This window comes from Pongo abelii, chromosome 8 (assembly GCF_028885655.2).
Source record: "Pongo abelii isolate AG06213 chromosome 8, NHGRI_mPonAbe1-v2.0_pri, whole genome shotgun sequence".
NCBI lineage: Eukaryota > Metazoa > Chordata > Mammalia > Primates > Hominidae > Pongo > Pongo abelii.
Genome location: NC_071993.2, coordinates 30501669 through 30511654, shown reverse-complemented (window position 1 = coordinate 30511654; position 9986 = coordinate 30501669). Strand labels below are relative to the sequence as shown.

General features: G+C 41.4%; 1 long non-coding RNA gene across 1 annotated transcript in view; it reads right to left on the bottom strand.

Moving 5' to 3' along the window:
* Positions 1–361: 361 nt before the first annotated feature.
* The window catches only part of LOC129048197 (uncharacterized), a 67596-nt gene continuing 57971 nt past the window's right edge, over positions 362–9986 (bottom strand). Inside the window, exon 10 of the long non-coding RNA XR_008510362.1 lies at positions 362–674. This is a non-coding gene — a long non-coding RNA (uncharacterized LOC129048197). The remainder of the gene's footprint in view (positions 675–9986) is intronic.

Sequence of the window (9986 nt, the reverse complement as noted above, 5' to 3'; positions counted from 1 at the left end):
AAAGACAATTGCTGTGTGGTGTCACTTATATGTGGAATCTTAAAAAAAGAAAAAGAAAAAAAATCGAAATCATAGAAACAGAGAGTAGAATGGTGGTTTCCAGGGGCTGGAGGTTGGGGAATGGAAGATGTTGGTGGAAAAGTGCAAACTTCCAATTATAAGATGACTAAGTTCTGGGGATCCAGTTATGGTGCTGACAGTTAACGATATTGTAGCATATACTTGAAATTTGATATGGGAATAGATCTTAAGTGTTCTCACCAAGAAAGAAAAAAGATAACCATGTGGGGTGATGGATGTGTCAATTAACTTGATTGTGGCAATCATTTCATAATGCATGCATGTATCAAATCATCATGTTGTATGCCTTAAATATATACAATTTTATTTGTCAGTTATACCTCAATAAATCTAAGGGGGAAAAAAAACACAATTCAGGTGACACCTTCTCCGAGGTGGCTTTCTGAGCTCTGGTGACAATCAGCAGCTTCCTCTTCTGTGTTCTGTCTCTGCTGGATTGGATCTCTCCATGTGGCTGTCTTCCCTGTTTATCTTCTTTGGAGTTGATGATGGTAGGTTTCTCTCCTGCTAGATTATGCCTGAGAAGTGAGAGCAATGTCCCCAAACCTTTGCTGAGTCTAGAAGGTGCTCGTGCTTCTGTTGTTGTCTGTGAGCTGAAATTTTCATAGAGAAAGAGACTATGTATTTTGGCAGATCATGCATAACATCCAACCCAAGCAATGCAGCCTTGGGTTGAGGGGTTGACTCTTGCTCTCCAGTGTTGCTACCAGTGGGAAATGGCTTCTTCCACCATAAGCCCTGAGATGTGCTAAATCACCTAGAATTTCTTTGTTCTGTTTATGCTACCATTGGAACTCAGAAACCAACACTCCAAGATGAAACCCTCAGAAGCAAAAATTTGTCTCTGACCTTCTCTTGCCCTCCCATCTGTCAGTCTTATTCTCCTCCCTTGGGAGCCAAAGAAACTAGAATCCCTTTTCCCCAAGGCAAGTCAGAGAAACCAGAGCCCCTTTTTTCCCAAAGCCAGCCATAAAACCAAAGACCCTCATTGCAGAGAGGGTCGTTCCCCAGAAGGAAGGGATGCATGCTCAGAGAGGCCAAGAAGAACCTAGACAGACAGGCCTTGCTGGGTTTTCCCCGCTCTGTCTACTAGCCTTAGATCTCTGGGTCTTCATTCTGAAGGCTCTCATATACACGTTAATAGATTTGTATGCCTTTTTACTAATGAGTCTACCTCTTGTGGGTGATTTTCAGTGAAACTTCAGAGGGCAAAGAAGAAGGTTTCCCTTGGCTTCTACACTACAACACGCAAAAAAAAAAAAAAAAATGCTGTGACATTTTGATTCTTCTCAATAGGTTCAAGACATCTTACCATTTAAGTCCACAATCCTTCAAAAATCATTTTATTGTGACTTTGTGAAGCTTGCTTTAATCTAATACAATAGCCAATGTAAGTGACTTTTTAGCTTATATTCTTAAGAATATGACCCACTTCAAAAATTACAAGAAAGGGCCAGCGTGGTGGCTCACACCTGTAATCCCAGCACTTTAGGAGGTTGAGGCGGGTGGATCACCTGATATCAGGAGTTCAAGACCAGCCTGACCAACACGGTGAAATCCCTTCTCTACTAAAATACAAAAATTATCTAGGTGTGGTGGCGGGCGCCTGTAGTCCCAACTACTGTGGGAGCTGAGGCAGGAGAATCACTTGAACATGGGAGGTGAGGTTGCAGTGAGCAGAGATCATGCCACTGCACTCCAGCCTGGGTGACACAGCGAGATTCCATCTCAGAAAAAAAAAAAAATTACGAGAAAGGTCAGCAAAATCAATTGTTGGCTCTACGTAAAGGTCTGTGGGACGTTGCCCAAAAAAACCTCCTTAGTAATGGTGCTGATATTTTCATGGCTGCCCAATTCATATAGAAAAGGTCAACAAGCAGCTCTTTCATAATTTATACTGAACTAATCCTCACTTATTCTGTTTCACAAATGACTATGTCCTATGGACTGAAAATATGCATCAAAGGCTTGATGTCTGCTATTTACTTTGTTAATTTAACAAATATTTATTAAATGCTTACTATATGCAAAAGACAATTCCAGGCATTTGGGATGTAGTAGTACATAAAACAGACAAAAATCCTGCCCCCATGGAGCTGTTTGTAATACATTACCTAATCACTGTGCTAGGCATGTTCACAATCCTGTGAGAGGATTTTCTGGTGTTTTTTATCGGTGAGAAACTAAAACTGAGGCAGAATAGGTGGCTAGATGAACATAAAATGGCTCGCCAACAAACACGTGTGAATTCACATCAGTTCTTCTGGTTGCAAGTTTTGTTCTACTGGAGTGCATTTTCAAAACTGGTATTTTGAAATACTTTTCCAAGAGGCAGATGTTTTCTAAAAATTACATTTCATATTTCAATCTGTTTGGGAAAGACTTTTTGCCTCAGGTTAGGTTCTAGAACTAGATGCTAAGATGCATTTTTGCATGAGGAAGTTCTTAGGGCATGCTCTTAAGATCAACACCTGGGGAAGGGAAGGAAGGGAAGAAAGCAGGATTAGAAAGGCGGAAAATTGAGAGACAATGCAGTCTTAGGGCAAGCCTCAACTGACACTGCAGGGAGTTCTGATGATCAGATGACCTTTCAAGGGTGTCCTGAGTTGGGTCGAGATGACCACGCCTTTATGTCTCCAAGCCAATCGGTTACTGGATGTGATCCATCCCTGGAAGTGGGCATGACCGTGGGCATGAACTTGGGCAAGGTAGCTCTTTTCAGCTGAGCAAATCCCCAAAGGAGAGGTAAAGAGATGTTTCCACGGGTACCACCAGCAGCTGGGGCAACAGATCCTTCATTCCTAAAGGGGTGTCTGGGATGTACATCCTAGCATCCACCAGACTGTGATATTTGTAAACACTAGATTAAATGAAATGAAACAGGCTTCTTTACTCCTATCCATTTAGAGCTTTTAATGAGCAGGTTTGTACTGTGAAGCTTCAAAAGGAAAATTTGCTATGCAGATTTTTCCCGAATTTATTCAAGCTCAGAATATTTTTGAGGGTCCGTATTTATTAACATTATCTGAAAAAATATACTTAGGATGCATGTGTACCAGAAATTATAGTGCAACTGGACAAGTGCAAAAAGATGGAGATGCAAAATGCAGTCAGATACAAAAATGAATTCAAAATGGTTCATAGACCTAAAACTATACAGCTCTTAGAAGAAAGCATAGGTGTAAGTCTTTGTATTGTGGATGAGGCAAAGCGTTCTTAGATAAAGCACCAAGAGCATAAGTGACAAAAGAAAAATAGCTAAATTGGTCTTCATCAAAATTAAAGACTTTTGTGCTCCAAGGAGCACCGTAAAGTAAAAAAAAAAAAAAAACCCTACAGAAAAGAAAAAACATATTTGAAAATCATATATCTGATAAGAGACTTGTATCCAGAATGATATATGAAGAACTCTTACAACCCAACAATAAAAGGAAAAATAGCCCAACTTAAAGCAGAGAGTTAAAATAGACATTTCTCAAAAAAGCCTTACAAATGGACAATAAGCACATGAAGGGGTGCTTGACATCATTAGCCATCAGGAAAATGCAAATCAAAACCACAGTGAGAGACCACTTTATGCCACTTCAAATGGCATAATCAAAAGACAGATAATGAGAAGTGATGGTGAGGATGTGAAAAAACGGAACGTTCATATATTCCTGGTGGGAATGTGAAATGGTGCACCCAACTTTGGAAGAGAGTCTGGCAGTTCCTGAAAAGGTGAAACACAGTTATCACATGATGCAGCAATTCCACTCCCAGGTATGGACCCAGGAGAACTGAAAACATATGCCCACACAAAAACTTGTACACAAATGTTTGTAGCAGCATTATTGAAAATAGTCAAAAAGTGCAAACAATGCTAATGTCCATCAATTGATGAACAGATAAGCAAAATGAGGAATAGGTGGGCATAAAAAGAAATGATGAAATAATACACACTTGTAGTGGTTAATATTAGGTGTCAACTTGATTGGGTTGAGAGATTTGTAGACAGCTGGTAAAGTATTGTTTCTGGGTGTTTCTGTGAGGGGGTTGCCAGAGGAGATTAATATTTGAGTCTGTGGACTGGGAGAGGAAGACCCACCCTCACCGTGGGTAGGCACCATCCAATCGGCTCCCAGTGCCGCTAGAACAAAGCGGGTGGGAGAAGGTGGGATGAACTTTCCTGCTGAGTCTTCTCACTTTCATCTTTATCCTTTGCTGGAGTCTTCCTCCTGCCCTTGGACATCAGACTCCAAGTTCTTTGGCCCTTGGACTCTTGGACTTACACCAGTGGTTTGCCAGAGGCTCTCAGGCCTTTGGCCACAGACTGAAGGCCGCACTGTGGGTTTCCCTACTTTGAGGCTTTTGAACTTGGACTGAGCCACTACTGGCTTCCTACCTTCTCAGCTTGCGGATGGCATTTTGTGGGACTTTGCCTTGTGATCATGTGAGCCAATTCTCCTTAATAATCTTCCTTTCATATATATATATATCATATTGGTTCTTTCCCTCTGGAGAACCCTGACTAATATACAATGCTACATGGATGAGCCTGGAAAGCACTGTGCTAAATGGAAGAAGCCAGACACAAAGGTCACATGTATAATTCCATTTGTACGAAATGTCCAGAATAGTCAAATCCATAGAGAAATAAATATTGCCAGGGGAGTGAGGACTAACTGCTAACAGGTATGGATGTGCTTTTTGGGATAATAAAATTTAAAAAAAAATAAATAACGGTAATGGTTGCACAGCTCTGTGAAAGTATTAAAACCACTAAATTGTACTTAAAGGATGAAGCACATGGTTTGTGAATGACACCTCAATATAGTAGTGGAGGCATCAATGCGAGGACCATTAACTTTGGAATAGGGAAGCTTTTCAGACTTCTTTTGCTCACAAGTAAAAAGAAAAACCTCAAGTTATATTGAGAAAATGTAAAAAGGAGGGGATGAAGAAATTTATTGGCTAACATAACCAGGAAATCAAGATATATCATTGGCTTCAAAGTCTTACCAAGGGGACATAATGGCACCAAGCAACCACAGACTCTTCTCTCAACGTGTAACAAGTCTAGCAGAAAGACAGCTGATATCCTTCAACCTCCTTAGAGCCATCAAAGGGAAGAATTTGATTGGTGCTGCTTGGAACACAAACTTATTCCTGAACCAATCACTGGGTGGGTACAACAGGGCTGGGGTATTTTCACTGGCTGTCCAATTAATAGTTTGTTAATTGTTCATGTGCCTATTCCTGTGGGATAAGTATTTTGGGGAAGCTTTAGTGATTTATAGTTTCCCAAGGAAGCTAGAATGCAAACTGAATCTAAAGGGAGGAGTGAGTTTGCAGTTGAAAAGAAAATAGAAAAAATGAAAAGGAAGAAGATGCCAGGCAGAATTAGGATGGCACCTTTTCTTTACCTGTCATTTTTAATGTCACTTTCTGCTACCATCAGGACTCCTTCCTAGGGGATTAAGAGCAAAGAACTGACAATGCTTTAACAGTGTCACAGTAATTTTTTTTTTTTTTGACAGGATCTCACTCTGTCTCTCAAGCTGGAGTGCAGTGGTGCTATCACGGCTCACTGCAGCCTCAACCTCCCCGGCTCAAGCGATCTCCCCCCACCTCAGCCTTTGGAGTAACTGGGACTAAAGCATGTGTCACCACACCCAGCTAATTTTTGTAGAAGTACTTTTATGTTCTATAGTGAAGATTTAGCAACTCTATTTTAATGGGCTATTGCTATTTGTATGAAAAAACATAACAGACTTCAAAATACAATAGACTACAATAGACTTTTAGGACTTACACCTTACTCAGAATTTCCTCCCTTCTGGATGTTTTGGTTTTGTTAACCTAGTCCAAACCCATCCCACAATCTTTTTTTCTACCTTGATTCTCATAGTCTCACCTTTTGGCCACCAAAGAGATAGACACGTTTCCCTACAAATCTGTTCTTTCCCGTCTCAGTGCATGGAATTAAAATTCTCCTAGTCACCCAAGCCAGAAATATGAGAGGACCTATGATTCGTCCCTCCCTCTCCCATCTCAACAGCCAATCTATCATCAGCTCCTAGAAATGGTGCATTTTAGTTGTCTTGAACGCAGCTCTCTCATCTCTGTTCCCCATGCCAATGGAGTAATTTAGCTCTTCATGAATTGTTTTGTGCTTGGATTATTGTAATAGCCTTTTCCGGTCTCCAACTGACATCCTCTCAATCCATCCTTAATCCAGTGACCTCAGTAAACTTTTAAATATGCAAATCTCATTTTGGCTTCACTCAGGCTTAAAATTCTGCCCTCTACATGGAACCCAGTATCAATCCCCTTGGATGCACATTCCCCAGTCATCTGGACTAAGGAAGTCACCCTGACCTTTAGTATGCAAATAAAAATGTCTCAAGCTCCCATCTCCCAGTGATGGAAAGCCAGTGTTCATCACCAGCTGATCCCACATTCTTCTCTCCAAGGCTTCCCAGAAGGCTGATGTCTCTCCTGGTCCCCAAGTGTTCTGATTTCCTGCTTCAACTGAGTCTCTATCTCATTTGTGTCTCTGTAGATCTCTCTCTTATCCCCACTGTAGATATCTCTCTTATCTCCATGGCCCTAGAGATTGGTGGAGAGAGAACAGTGCCTAAGAATTTGACCCAGATACAGAAAAGATAATTAATTTCAAGGTTTATATCACTGCTGTTACTAAAAGGTAGAGTCTCAAGTCAGAGACTATTTACATAGAGAGCCTCTTCCTGCCTTTTGGGGCACCTAAAGTCAGACCTAAAGTAGTTTGGGGAAGGGGTAGAGAGAAAAACCTCTATGCATAAAAGATACACAAAAATGTTATTATTGGAAGCCCTCTTCTAGTAAAAAGAACAAGAGTTCCAATAAAATCATGGGAAAATGGAGACCAGGGATAAACACAACTCAGGAACAATTCCCTTGGTGGGAATGGTGGGGACTTTTAAGTGCAGACACGCTCCAAGTACAGCCTGAAGTCATTGCTGAGTGTAAAACACACCCCCACTCTTTGACTTCTAGGTACCTCCAGCACAAGGCGTTAGTGTGTAGTAGAATTTTCCTGAAGGTTTGGGACAATGGAGGAAGATTGCATTACTCTTAAAGCAATGACTTCAATGATTCTTGTTCCTTCCCAGTGTGGTGAATAACTCCTAATGCACCGTTTCAGTCTTACTTCTGCACGGTGTTTTAAGGTCAGTTCAAACCCTCAAAGGGCGAAGTGCAGAAGTTAACATTTTAACAGCTTTGAGTTTTCAAGTTCCTGTTACTGAAGTTGGCAATGTGTGTTAATGTCCAAATTGCCGTGATAGACATACAAACATAGAATGATTTTTTGGATTTTATTTATTTTTTTTTTTAGACAAAGTTTTCTCTGTTACCCAGGCTAGAGTGCAGTGGTGCTATCTCACTGAAACCTCTGCTGCCTTTGATCAAGTGATCCTTCCACCTCAGCTTCTCCAGGAGCTGGGACTACAGGCACATACAGCCACACTCAGCTAATTGTTTTTGTATTTTTTGTAGAGATGGGGTTTCGCTATGTTGCCCACGCCAGTCTTGAACTCCTGGGCTCAAGAGATCCCCCCACCTTGGCCTTCCAAGTGCTGAGATTACAGACATGAGCTGTTAAAGTGCTGGGATTACAGGCATGAGCCACTATGCCCAACCTAGGATGATTTATATCATTCACTTTTATTTAAAAAACTAGGCATTTGAGCTGACAACATTTCACACAACATGGAAATTTTCCTATTATACATGTTTGAAAATGAAAAGTGAGAGCACTTTATACAATGTGGTTTTGACATACTTCAATGGAAGGCTCCATGTCCATTCTAAAAGCCTGGAAACATTTCTATTTTCCAGGCTTTTGTCATCCATGATCCTCCTGGATGGTTCCTTCGCTATTCTGGGAGCAGCTTGAGGACAAGTAGAACATCCTTGTCAGCTCTGGACTCCATAGGTAGTAAATTCCCTTCCCTGTCAGTGCCTCTCAACCTACGCATCTAGATTTTCCACAAATCTCCACCAACTTCTGAGCTTCAAACTCCAAACATCTTGTTCTTTATTTCCCTTCTATACCTCCTCTTCTTTCTTTTGTTCATCTTCTTCATCCTAGAAACATAACTCAGACCTGGATTCAATCTCACCTTAAATAATCTATTTCCTCTTTGGTCCAGATGCCTTTGGTCTAATTGTATATTATGTTAAATTGGAAATTTTGACTGAGGCGCCCAGAAACAATCAAGATCAAGTTCCGAGTGAAATAGATAACCTGGGAAGACTTGCAAAAATCATGAACCAAACTGGCTGCAGGACTCTCAAGTCCCTTCCTCACACCGAAGCCATAAAATAAGTCAGAAGTGGATTTGGAGAGGAAGGATTTGTGAGACCAGTTTCTCTGGAGAGAGCTGTTTTAGGAGGACCTCCCCGCCAAGCAAGAAAATGGGAGATGTACTTGCATCAGCTTGAGTCAAGAGAAGGTGGCTTCAGGTGACCCCTTGGAGGCTTTAAAAGGTGTCCCTGGATGTAGGAGGGTGGCATACATAGCCGACTAAACTAGTGTTTGACTCTCTATTGAGAAATCTAAATGGGAGTGACAGTCTGGCCAGCTACAGTTGGACAGATCAAAACAAAGGAAGAGGCCCTGGGACCTGCCTGCCTGTCTAGAGTTTGTTGGGGCAGATGAAACGACACACTTGCCAGGGCTCTGAGCCAGTGAAGTCACCTTAGAACATGTGAATCAAGCTGCCAGAGGGGTGCGCTGGTCTCGCTTTAGAGGCTATGGAAGGAGTAAATGACCAGTTAAGCCAGAGGACGACCCACCCAGGTGAGAGATCTCTGGAACTTGGGGGAGGTGGGGAAACAGGGCCTCCAAATAACTCACAAAAGTGTGCCACAAGATAAAGAGGTTTGAACAACTGCCCAAATTCAGAAAGCCCAAAGCTGTATGATGACCATGTCGGGAAAGTAATAACTTTCTTGCTTCTCTGACCTGTCCTCCACACTCCCACCTCTGACCCCACACCAACCCCAGAATGACAAAAACCAGAGTTAGCAAGCTGGGGAAGAAAGACAGAAGAAACCATTTCCCAAGAGGCAGGAAACAAGCAAGCCCTAGTTTTCAAGGGAGAAAGGAATTATGACTTGGAATGAAGTTGAAATTTTTTGCTATTAAATGAGTTTGGACTTCTAGAATGGAGACTGTATTTTATAAATTACAGTGAATGTAGGAGTTTCATTATTTAAGAATAATCTTTAAAAAGTCATGAGATAGCTCAAGTTTTAATCCAGCAATTGAACATATTTTAAAATTCTATGGTGGTTATATGCCATAATCCTGTTTGTTTTATATCTAGTTACATAATATGCCCATTACATAATCTTTCTCATAGAACCTCCCTAGAATAGGGGTTGGCAAAGTTTTTTGGTAAGAGGCCAAATCAAAAATATGTTAGGCTTTGGGGACCATAGACTGTCATTTGCTACTACTCAACTCTGCCATTTTAGTGCAAATACAGCCACAGACAGTAATTCAGTGAATGGGTGTGGCTGTGTTCTAATAAAACTTCATTTACAAAAACAGGTAGAGGGCCAGATGGGCCACAGCTTGCTGACACCTTCTCTAGACTCTAGGCTTCTGGAAGGCAGGAGCTCTGTGCTGTATCTGAAACATTCTACACATTGTAAAATAACGACTAGATAAAATAGAGTAGCTTCTCCCTCACCAGTAGTGCAAATTCAGTTCATTTCAAAAAATGCTTTTTGTTGTCTGAAGGGGGTGGGTCGCCCCTTCACAGCTGTGGGTGTTTCTCGTTGGGTGGAACGAGAGACTTGGAAAAGGAAAAGACACAAAGTGAAGAGAAAGAAATAAGGGGACCGAGGGGACCAGCGTTCAGCAGATGGAG